Source organism: Stegostoma tigrinum, chromosome 18 (genome assembly GCF_030684315.1).
Source record: "Stegostoma tigrinum isolate sSteTig4 chromosome 18, sSteTig4.hap1, whole genome shotgun sequence".
NCBI classification, from domain to species: Eukaryota; Metazoa; Chordata; class Chondrichthyes; order Orectolobiformes; family Stegostomatidae; genus Stegostoma; species Stegostoma tigrinum.
The window spans coordinates 34,686,511-34,698,427 of NC_081371.1; positions in this window are offsets into that span (position 1 = coordinate 34,686,511).

Here is an 11,917-nt window from a genome sequence, read left to right on the forward strand (position 1 = left end):
CATTGTTAACATTGATTTTTACCAACTCAAAGATGGTGTGTGTGTTTGTGTGTAAACCAGCTCGTCAGTGGTTGTCAAGTTCTTTGGCCTCGAAGAATATCCCGAGGTTTTGTCACAACTGATTCGATCAGTGACCACAATTTTGGAAAGAAAGGTCAAAATTCTGGGTTCTGGAGATGTGGTTCTTTAGTGCTGAGGGAAACCTGCGATACAGGGGTGGGTTATCAGCCTTGTTGAGCAGCCCGGTCAGTCAGTGCCCACTTCTTCCCAATCCAACAAAACCTACAGAGCAGACGCCGGAATCAGCAACATGACATCCACGACCATCCCAGACCACTTTCATGAAACAGCAGAACGATCGTGTCCAGAGGTGATTTATTCAACTCCGTGAGCAAGGATAGCAACAACCTCCACGTCAAGGATAGCGACATCAGAAAGATTATTTTTTTAAAAAATCACACGCAAGTGCCATATTCGATTAGTATTTATTTACTAACATTAGGATACTGTCACTCCTCCTCACCAAGTAGGACGCATTTTACAATCCCGAAACGTCAGCTTTTGTGCTCCTGAGATGCTGCTTGGCCTGCTGTGTTCATCCAGCTCCACACTTTCTTATCTCGGATTCTCCAGCATCTGCAGTTCCCATTATCTCGCATTTTACAATCGTCCATTTAGCGCCCATAACATTATTAAATCCTGGAGCTCTGATGTAATTTCTTCCCCGTTGCAATGTCTTAATCCGAAGCTAGTAAATCAACATTAGAACAAACTGACATTCTAGACAGGCCTGTTCCTTCGAAAACACCCATCTCTTTTCCATGTATTTGTAAGGGTATGACCGTAGACGGACCTGTGAATTCTTCCGTTCTGTTTTGACTTATGGCGATCAGAAATAACTCTCAGCAACAATATATCAGCAACAATACACACCAAGAGGCTTGTAGGTATTTTAAACAACCTGCTCAGGCACGCATCTGGAACAGGTGAGACTTGAACCCGAGTCTCTTATGGGAACAGTGCCACTACACCACAAGAACATCGGGGGGTGGGGGGGGGGGGGGTGAACCTTTTTTATGCACAACAAGTCGCAGATAAACTAGACAAAGGAGCCTGTATAAGAATAATTGAATCGGCGTCTCAGCACCAAAACCAAAGCAATCTGCAGCCTTTCTAATGGAGTTCATACAAGCATGGATTGTACGGCAGCTTTTCAACATGCATGAATAGACGAATATTTAAAATCCTATCTGCACCACTTATACGTCTCACTTGTATTACATATTGTAAAGTTAAATATGTCCTTAGGAGTGCATAGCTGTGTACTACATATACCATTCTGAAAATACAGATCTGGTAAATTTTACCACCAAATTGAATAGGAGACCGAATCGAATTATTTTGTACTTGGTATTTCTATCGAACAATCCTATCAATTTTTTCAAACTGGAAATTTTCATTGGCTGGAGTCTTATTTCTTGTTCTTTTAGTCTGAATGCTGTTAACATGAAACTAAAAACAAACATGTTGCTCGAGCGTTCAGTTCCTCGCTCGTATATTACTTTATAATTGTTACATCGAGATGCTTCCAGTCAGTGGAAAACAACCAAACTCTGCCCCTCGAATTACCATGCTATTACCGACATCGACGTTGGGCCGGTAGCAAAATTCTTCGAGTGAGATTTGCTGGCTTATTTACATTTTAAAGTGCCACATTAGGTCTCCAGTGTTTTCCCAAGTTTCCGTTGCGATTCCTAGCAGTTCAGAAAGAGGAAGTGAACCAAAGTAACTCTTGAAATGCCGTATTTCAGGCGCAAATCTCGATACACCTTGCCTACGGAAAGGCGAAGTGAAATCAATATTAGAATAAGTAAAGATTTGAGCCTCAAAATTCACAGCCTCATTTTCAGGGCGAGCCAGCAATTTCACATCCTTTTTCGTTAAACAATCATTTAAGCAAATGAAAGGTACATGAGTATGAATTTCGTGCCCCGATTTTTCGACACTTCAATGTTCGACCATTGATGTAACACCTGCACGATTGTGTTACAGTGCTCTATTTAAATTCCTGATGAAAATACCAGACAGCGAATTGTAAAAATAAGTCTACATTCAGGTATTTTCCAAATTGCACGAAGGAAAGCAACTGATACAAAACTCAATGAAAAAAAAAGACATCATTTCACTTTCAGTTGTAAATTGTGCCGTAACTTCTTCCTGGAGATCCAATCACTTTGTATGGTCAGTTGTATTCTGTTTAGAACAAAAACAAAGTTGCTGGAAAAGCTCAACAGGTCTGGCAGCATCTGTGGAGGAGAAAACAGTGTTAACGTTTCGGGTCCAGTGACCCTTCCTCAGAAGTGATGGTGGCCTGAAACTTCAGTTGGAATCTGCATGGGGTGAGTCTGAGCCGGAAGCAGTCACTGAGGAATGTGATATGGCTGTGGAAACGAGTTTTAACAAATACCTGGTCAAACGCCAGGAGTGACAGTGAAATTAATGTCGGTGGGCAAGAAGTGAGATTGGAACGGAAATCCCGTCGGAGGGAGGAGCACAACTTCTTCCAGGGCATGCCTGGAAGAGATATGGCAGTGAGTTAAATACTAAATAAAAACCAAAAGCACTGCGGAAGCTGTAAATCAGGAACAAAAACAAAGTTGCTGGGAAAGCTCAGCAGGTCTGGCAGCATCTGTGGAGGAGAAAACAGAATTAACGCTTCGGGTCCAGTGACCCTTTCGCAGAACTGCTGGTGTATTCTGTTTTGATCCTGGTTTCACTTTTCGTTGGGTTAATGGCAAATGCAAAGTTGGGGGCCTTTTCCGACTGGAAGGTCGTTGTTTTTGCGCGGAAACAAAAACATTGGACGCAGGGCGGTGATGAAGCTGAATGTGTTGCTTTTCAAGCGTCTAGTCCATGGAAATGATTGGATCGAGAGCACATTTCCGATAGGGACACATGGTTTCAAGGAAAGCAACAGTTTGTCACTTCCACCAGACCTTAGAACAGTTGTCAACCCCTGAAAATGAAGGGTAGGGTTTTGACAACGAGCCGCACAGAAACGCGGACAGGACCAGCACATTTGGGTCGGACGATGCATGAAGCGATTAACACTGAATGGGAACTGGGCAGGTTTTACTCCAAGCAGCCTCCAGAACTCCTAATCGCTCTGTGGACAATCGAAGCACCACAAACAACTTAACACGTTTGCAAATACAAATCCCGTTTAAAAAAGTCAGCACATTACGTATTTGAGATAATGGGAACTGCAGATGCTGGAGATTCCAAGATAATAAAATGTGAGGCTGGATGAACACAGCAGGCCAAGCAGCATCTCAGGAGCACAAAAGCTGACGTTTCGGGCCTAGACCCTTCATTACGTATTTGTTTGGTAAGAAAAAATATAGTTAATGACGGCAGAAACAACCGTTCTGTATTTCACCAAATTTTACGTTCATAAAGGCCTGCATATACATATTACACCATGAAGTTAAATAACGAGGTGGGTTAGTAATTATTTCATGGAAAGGAATGCGGTCAACATTAAATGCTGCCAAAAAATGGCAGTTCTTTTGGTTTGTTTAATTTTCACTAAGAACATGTCCCCGGATCGGTAACTGGGCGGATTGTCAGATTAAACAGCAGGAGAAAGTACTTGTCAAAAACTCCATTTGGTAACGGATTAAAGCTTTAAAATCTTATGAAGTATTTGGTCCTGACAAGAACAGATGAGGTTTGTGCCAACACCGGGGCTAATTAACGCTGCTTAAATCCCCCTGTCTGATCCAGTCGGACACACACCTCACACTCAGATCGTCCGGCACATCTTTAATTCTGCCATCAGACCTCCCAGTTCCTCGGTTCCACTAACAGTACAACACAAAATGTGCATTTTAGCGAAATAATCAAACGCACTATGAAGCAAGCACATTCAGAAAGTTTGCCGTAAGCGAGAAGGATAAATTCAGCAAGAAGATGCCATTTTGCACATAACCGCATTATGACATCAAACTTTAAACATATCAGGGAGCGTGAACGCTCTTATGCTAACCTTCGCTTTCAAACGCCTATCTATTTTACGACAATGATATTCTGTCATGGGCTCAACAAGGTGACGCCAGCAAGGATGGAACACAACTGCAAGGCCATGTCAGAAGCTTCTGTCAACTTTTTTTGCAAATAGGTATAAGTGAACACTGTTCTCATTGTAGATATTAGAGCCAGCTTGTCTACTGGACTGAACAGTCTTCGAAAATTACACTGTCGCTCATTGCCAATCTTTTCAGGTTTTGCATCTTTTAAACGCAAGCCGATGCCAAATTATAGTATGAGTTTGTCGTGAGGCCAATTCATATTGCATCTATTAAGCAGGGTCAAAATGGGTCATTTTCTCTGATCTTACAGCTACTAATCTCCCAAAATGTTTCTCTCTCTTAATTCGCGTAAATCTCTTTCACTTCTCGCGTTCTATTCCTTGATCTAATTTGACACCCAGTTAAGAATCGCTTGGATTCTAAAGCACTCATCTTGTTTCCAATTGATTCACGATCTTGACCCTCCAGTAGCTATACAGCCCTCCATACATGACTCCCTCCGATTAACCTTCACCACAAGTCTGCTACCCTGCAGGGTCCTTTTTAAAGATTGGCGAGCACGCGCGCTTCTTGAAGGAGCGAGAACCAAATGGAATTCAACCAGAAAAGGGAGGTAAGGAGGTGCGGGCATGGGGTACAGAAGTAGTGACCCTATTTTTGAACCATAAGGCCCAGGTTCAAGTCCCATCCGCTCCAGCAGTGTCCAGTTACATCTCTGAACTCGTTGATTAGTAAAATAGAAATAAGGTATGGACTAACAAGGCAAGGGATTGCACTATGATTGGTAGGATACTGAAAAGAAGATTTCGGAAGATCAGACAGAATTTGGAGTAGTTAATAAAATGTGAGGCTGGATGAACACAGCAGGCCCAGCAGCATCTCAGGAGCACAAAAGCTGACGTTTCGGGTCTAGACCCTTTATCAGAGAGGAGGATGGGGTGAGGGTTCTGGAATAAATAGGGAGAGAGGGGGAGGTGGAATGAAGATGGAGAGAAAAGAAGATAGGTGGAGAGGAGAGTATAGGTGGGGAGGTAGGGAGGGGATAGGTCAGCCCAGGGAAGACGGACAGGTCAAGGAGGTGGGATGAGGTTAGTAGGTAGGAGATGGAGGTGTGGCTTGGGGTGGGAGGAAGGGATGGGTGAGAGGAAGAACAGGTTAGGGAGGCAGAGACAGGTTGGACTGGTTTTGGGATGCAGTGGGTGGAGGGGAAGAGCTAGGCTGGTTGTGTGGTGCATTGGGGGGAGGGGACGAAACTGGGCTGGTTTTGGGATGCGGTGGGGGAAGGGGAGATTTTGAAGCTGGTGAAGTCCACATTGATACCATTGGGCTGCAGGGTTTCCAAGCGGAATATGAGTTGCTGTTCCTGCAACCTTCGGGTGGCATCATTGTGGCACTGCAGGAGGCCCATGATGGACATGTCATCTAAAGAATGGGAGGGGGAGTGGAAATGGTTTGCGACTGGGAGGTGCAGTTGTTTATTGCGAACTGAGCGGAGGTGTTCTGCAAAGCGGTCCCCAAGCCTCCGCTTGGTTTCCCCAATGTAGAGGAAGCCACACTGGGTACAATGGATACAGTGTACCACATTGGCAGATGTGCAGGTGAACCTCTGCTTAATATGGAAAGTCATCTTGGGGCCTGGGATAGGGGTGAGGGAGGAGGTGTGGGGGCAAGTGTAGCATTTCCTGTGGTTGCAGGGGAAGGTGCCAGGTGTGGTGGAGTTGGAGGGCAGTGTGGAGCAAACAAGGCAGACACGGAGAGAGTGGTCTCTCCAGAAAGCAGACAAGGGTGGGGATGGAAAAATGTCTTGGGTGGTGGGGTCGGATTGTAGATGGCAGAAGTGTCGGAGGATGATGCATTGTATCCGGAGGTTGGTGGGGTGGTGTGTGAGAATGAGGGAGATCCTCTTGGGGCGGTTGTGGCGGGGCCGGGGTGTGGGGATGTGTGGCAAGAAATGCGGGAGACGTGGTCAAGGGCGCTCTCGACCACTGTGGGGGGAAAGTTGCGGTCCTTGAAGAGCTTGGACATTTGGGATGTGCGGGAGTGGAATGCCTCATTGTGGGAGCAGTTGCAGCGGAGGTGGAGGAATTGGGAATAGGGGATGGAATTTTTGCAGGAGGGTGGGTGGGAGGAGGTGTATTCTAGGTAGCTGTGGGAGTCGGTGGGCTTGAAATGGACATCAGTTACAAGCTGGTTCCCTGAGATAGAGACTGAGAGGTCCAGGAAGGTGAGGGATGTGCTGGAGATGGCCCAGGTGAACTGAAGGTTGGGGTGGAAGGTGTTGGTGAAGTGGATGAACTGTTCGAGCTCCTCTGGGGAGCAGGAGGCAGCGCCGATACAGTCATCAATGTAACAGAGGAAGAGGTGGGGTTTGGTGCCTGTGTAGGTGCGGAAGAGGGACTGTTCCACGTAACCTACAAAGAGGCAGGCATAGCTGGGGCCCATGCGAGTGCCCCTTTGTCTGTAGGAAGTGGGAGGAATCGAAAGAGAAGTTGTTGAGGGTGAGGACGAGTTCGGCTAGGTGGATGAGGGTGTCGGTGGAGGGGGACTGGTCGGGCCTGCAGGACAGGAAGAAGCGGAGGGCCTTGAGGCCATCTGCATGCGGATTACAGGTGTATAGGGACTGGACGTCCATGGTGAAAATGAGGTGTTGGGGGCCAGGCAATTGGAAGTTCTGGAGGAGGTGGAGGGCGTGGGTGGTGTCACGGACATAGGTGGGGAGTTCCTGGTCCAAAGGGGAGAAAATGGAGTCCAGATAGTTGGAGATGAGTTCGGTGGGGTAGGAACAGGCTGAGACAATGGGTCGACCAGGGCAGGCAGGTTTGTGGATTTTGGGAAGGAGATAGAAACGGAATTTGGAGTATGTGAGGCCTATAGGAATACTTGCCTTATTAGCCAAGGTGTAGAATATAAGAGCAAATAGGTCACACTGGAACTGGGAAGAAGGCTGGTTGGCTACAACTACAGTACTGTGTACAATTCTGGACACCATGTTATAGCAGAAATGTGATTGCACGAGAGAGGAGATTTACAGGATCCTGCCTAGACTGGAGGGTCTGAGCCATAAGGAAAGATTGGAGACACTGGATTGTTTTCCATGGAGCAGTGGAGGATGAGAGGGGACTTCATACAGGTGTATTGATCATGAGGGTCATTAACAAGGGGCATAATTTTAAGATAAGAAGTAGAAGGCTTAGAGATGGTTACATATTTTCACTCACTTGGTGGCAGGACTCTGAAACTCACTGCCTGAAAGTGTGATTAATTCAAACTTTTGTATCAATAAGCAACATTTGGATATTCGCTTGTTTTACCATATTCTCCAGGCTACGGGCCTGAAGCTGGAAATGGGATTTGTGTAATCAGATGTTTTTTGAGTGGTGTGAACATATTTGGCTCATTAGCCCCATTCTGAGCTGTAAATATTTATGGGAATGGGTGATGACAGTTAGACCTCTTCAACTTCACAGGAATACCGCCTCCACAACATTTGACTCTTCAATCAGATCACTTCAGCGCATCTGATATCAACCCTCCCCACTCCCACTGCCTAAATCTTAAACTCTAGTGTTCTGCCTTCCCCAACTTCTATCTCTCTACATTTCTTTCCTCCTTTGAGACCCTCTTAAAACCTACTTCTCTGACCAAGCTTTTGGTTAGCTTACCTGATATCATAGTTGGCTGTGTCAATGTTTGCTTGGTAACATGCCTACAAAGGAATTTGCATTTTGCACCTCCATGATTGAGTTGATGTGGAAATGTTGTGAAGTCTTTTTGCACTGCAGCTATCAATGATACCTTACAACCAAGTCAATGCAAGAGCCTAAATATGGAACAGTGGAAATGATTATTCTTGGTATTGCATGGAGAAATAGGATAGTTCACACTCTGGGACCAGAAACCCACTAATGTTGTGATGTTGAATTTAGAATCAACTACTTTCAATTCTCCTAATGTCTCATCTAAGATGCATCACAATCTAGGCTTTGCCTTAAGCAAGGAGAGGGGAATGATGTAGTCAAAACAGAAAATGTTGTAATATTTAGTAGATCTAGAACCACCTATGGAGAGATGTAATAGGGTGAATATTCTTGGGACTAATTGCAAATAACAAACCCAAAAATGGTGTATGAGCCTATTGAAGCAATTATACAAAGCACTGACCAATTGTGTTTTTTCCCAATTGCTGCCTGATTAACAATAGCACATAAGTTCACTATATAGCCTCTGGGGTTGCATTGATAGCATTCCTACATGTGGGCCGAAAGGCCTCGTTTCAAGTCCCACCTGCTTCAGGTGTTATAACATGCTGGAACAAATTGTTTAGTAGCATCTACAAGCTCATAATAGGGCTCTTGTGAAACAGCAGTAGTGGCCCTGCCACTAAGTCAGTAGACTTTGGGACTTCGATGTTGTGGCCATTTCGGAGACATGGATAGAGCAGGGACAGGAATGGTTGTTGCAGGTTCCGGGATTTAGATGTTTCAGTAAGAACAGAGAAGATGGTAAAATGGGGAGAGGTGTGGCATTGTTGGTCAAGGACAGTATTACAGTTGCAGAAAGGATGTTTGGAGACTCATCAACTGAGGAAGTATGGGCTGAGGTTAGAAACAGGAAAGGAGAGGTCACCCTGTTGGGAGTTTTCTTTAGGCCTCTGAATAGTTCCAGAGATGTAGAGGAAAGGATAGCAAAGATGATTCTCGATAGGAGTGAGAGGGACAGGGTGGTTGTCATGGGGGACTTCAATTTTCCAAATATTGACTGGGAACACAAGAGTTCAAGTACTATAGATGGGTCAGTTTTTGTCCAGTGTGTGCAGGAGGCCTTCCTGACACAGTATGTAGATAGGCCATCAAGGGATGAAGCCACATTAGATTTGGTACAGGCTAATGAGCCTGGCCAGGTGTTAGATTTGGAAGTAGGTGAGCACTTTGGTGATAGCGATCACAATTCTGTTATGTTTACTTTAGTGATGGAAAGGGATAGGTGTATACCACTGGGCAAGAGTTATAGCTGGAGGAAAGGCAATTACGATGAGATTAGGCAAGATTTAGGGAGCATAGGATGGGGAAGGAAACGGCAGGGGATGGGCACATTAGAAATGTGGAGCTTATTCAAGGAAAAGCTCCTGTGTGTCCTAGATAAGTATGTACCTGTCAGGCAGGGAGGAAGCTGTAGAGTGCGGGAGCCGTGGTTTACGAAGGAGGTGGAATCTCTGGTCAAGAGGAAGAAGAAGACTTAAGTTAGGATGAGATGTGAAGTCTCAGTTAGGGTGCTTGAGGGCTACGAGGTAGCCAGGAAAGACCTAAAGAGAGAGCTCAGAACAGCCAGGAGGAGACATGAGAAGTTGTTGGCGGATAGGATCAGGGTAAACCCTAAGTCTTTCTATAGGTATTTAAGGAATAAAAGAATGATGAAAGTAAGATTAGGCCCAATCAAGGATAGTAGTGGTAAGTTGTGGGTGGAGTTAGATGAGATAGGGGAAGCGCTAAGTGAATATTTTTCAACCGTATTCACTCTAGAAAACAATAATGTTGTCGAGGAGAATACTGAGATACAGGCTACTAGACTAGGTGGGATTGAGGTTCACAAGGAAGAGGTATTAGAAATCCTACAGAGGGTGAAGATAGGTAAGTCCCCTGGGCCGGATGGGATTTATCCTAGGATCCTCTGGGAAGGCAGGGAGGAGATAGCCGAGCCTTTGGCATTGATCTTTAACTCGTCATTGTCTACAGGAATATTGCCAGATGACTGGAGGATAGCAAACCTGGTTCCCTTGTTCAAGAAGGGGAGTAGAGACAACCCTGGTAATTATAGACCAGTGAGCCTTACCTCAGTTGTTGGTAAAGTGTTGGAAAAGGTTATAAGGGATAGGATTTATCATCATCTAGAAAAGAATAAATTGATTAGGGATAGTCAGCACGGTTTTGTGAAGGGAAGGTCGTGCCTCACAAACCTTATTGAGTTCTTTGAGAAGGTGACCAAACAGGTAGATGAGAGTAAACCGATTGATGTGGTGTATATGGATTTCTGCAAGGCGTTCGACAAGGTTCCCCACAGTAGGCTATTGTACAAAATACGGAGGAATGGAATTGTGGGAGATATAGCAGTTTGGATTGGAAATTGGCTCGCTGAAAGAACACAGAGGGTGGTAGTTGATGGGAAATGCTCATCCTGGAGAGCAGTTACTAGTGGTGTACCACAGGGGTTGGTGTTGGGTCCACTGCTGTTTGTCATTTTTATAAATGACCTGGATGAGGTGTAGAAGGATGGGTTAGTAAATTTGCAGACGATACTGAGGTCGGTGGAGTTGTGGATAGTGACGAAGGATGCTTTAGGTTGCAGAGAGACATAGATAAGCTGCAGAGCTGGGCTGAGAGGTGGCAAATGGAGTTTAATGCAGACAAGTGTGAGGTGATGCACTTTGGTAGGAGTAACCGGAATGCAAAGTACTGGGCTAATGGTAAGATTCTTAGTAGTGTATATGAGCAGAGAGATCTCGGTGTCTATATACACAGATCCTTGAAAGTTGCCACCCAGGTTGACAGGGCTGTTAAGAAGGCATACAGTGTTTTAGCTTTTATTAATAGAGGGATCGAGTTCCAGAACCAAGAGGTTATGGTGAAGCTGTACAAAACTTTGGTGCGGCCGCACTTGGAGTATTGTGTACAGTTCTCGTCACCGCATTATAAGAAGGATGTGGACGCTTTGGAAAGGGTGCAGAGGAGATTTACTAGGATGTTGCCTGGTATGGAGGGAAGGTCTTATGAGGAAAGGCTGAGGGACTTGAGGCTGTTTTCATTAGAGAGAAGAAGGTTGAGAGGTGACTTAATTGAAACATATAAAATAATCAGAGGGTTAGATAGGGTGGATAGGGAGAGCCTTTTTCCTAGGATGGTGACGGCAAGCACGAGGGGGCATAGCTTTAAATTGAGGGGTGAAAGATATAGGACAGATGTCAGAGGTAGTTTCTTTACTCAGAGAGTAGTAAGGGAATGGAACGCTTTGCCTGCACCGGTAGTAGATTCACCTACTTTATGTACATTTAAGTCATCATTGGATAAGCATATGGACGTACATGGAATAGTGTAGGTTAGATGGGCTTGAGATCGGTATGACAGGTTGGCACAACATCGAGGGCTGAAGGGCCTGTACTGTGCTGTAATGTTCTGTGTTCTATGTTCTATGTTCTAAGCCTGCCAATAAAGGTGGTGCTGTTGTTGTTTGGCTACTGACCTCTACCTTGCAGAGGCTGAGCACCAGCTCTCAGATACCTCCTCCTACCTTACCCTGGACCATGATTCCACCATGGCACATCAGGCCATTGTATCCAGCGCGGTTATGGATCTCATTTCATCCAGTGATCTTCCCCTATCTACTTCCAAGCTAATAGTCCACCAACATCGCACAACTTGTTTCTACTTCCTGCCAAAAATCCACAAACGGGACTGTCCAGGTAGACGCATTGTTTCAGCCTGCTCATGTCCCACAGAACGCATCTCTTCCTACCTTGACTCAGTCTTCTCCACCCTGGTCCAATCCCTCCCAACATACATCTATAATTCACCTGACACCTTACATCGGTTTCAAAGTTCCAGTTTACCGGCTCCAGTCACCTCCTCTTTACCATGGATGTGCAATCCCTTTACACATCCATTCCCCACCAGAAGGGTCTTAGGGCTCTCGACTTCTTCCTTGAGAAAAGACTGAACCATCCCCACCCACCACCACCCTCCTCTGCTTGGCTGAGCTTGTCCTCACCCTCAACAACTTCTCTTTCAACTCCTCCCATTTTCTTCAGGTAGGACAGGTTGCCATGGGTATCTGCA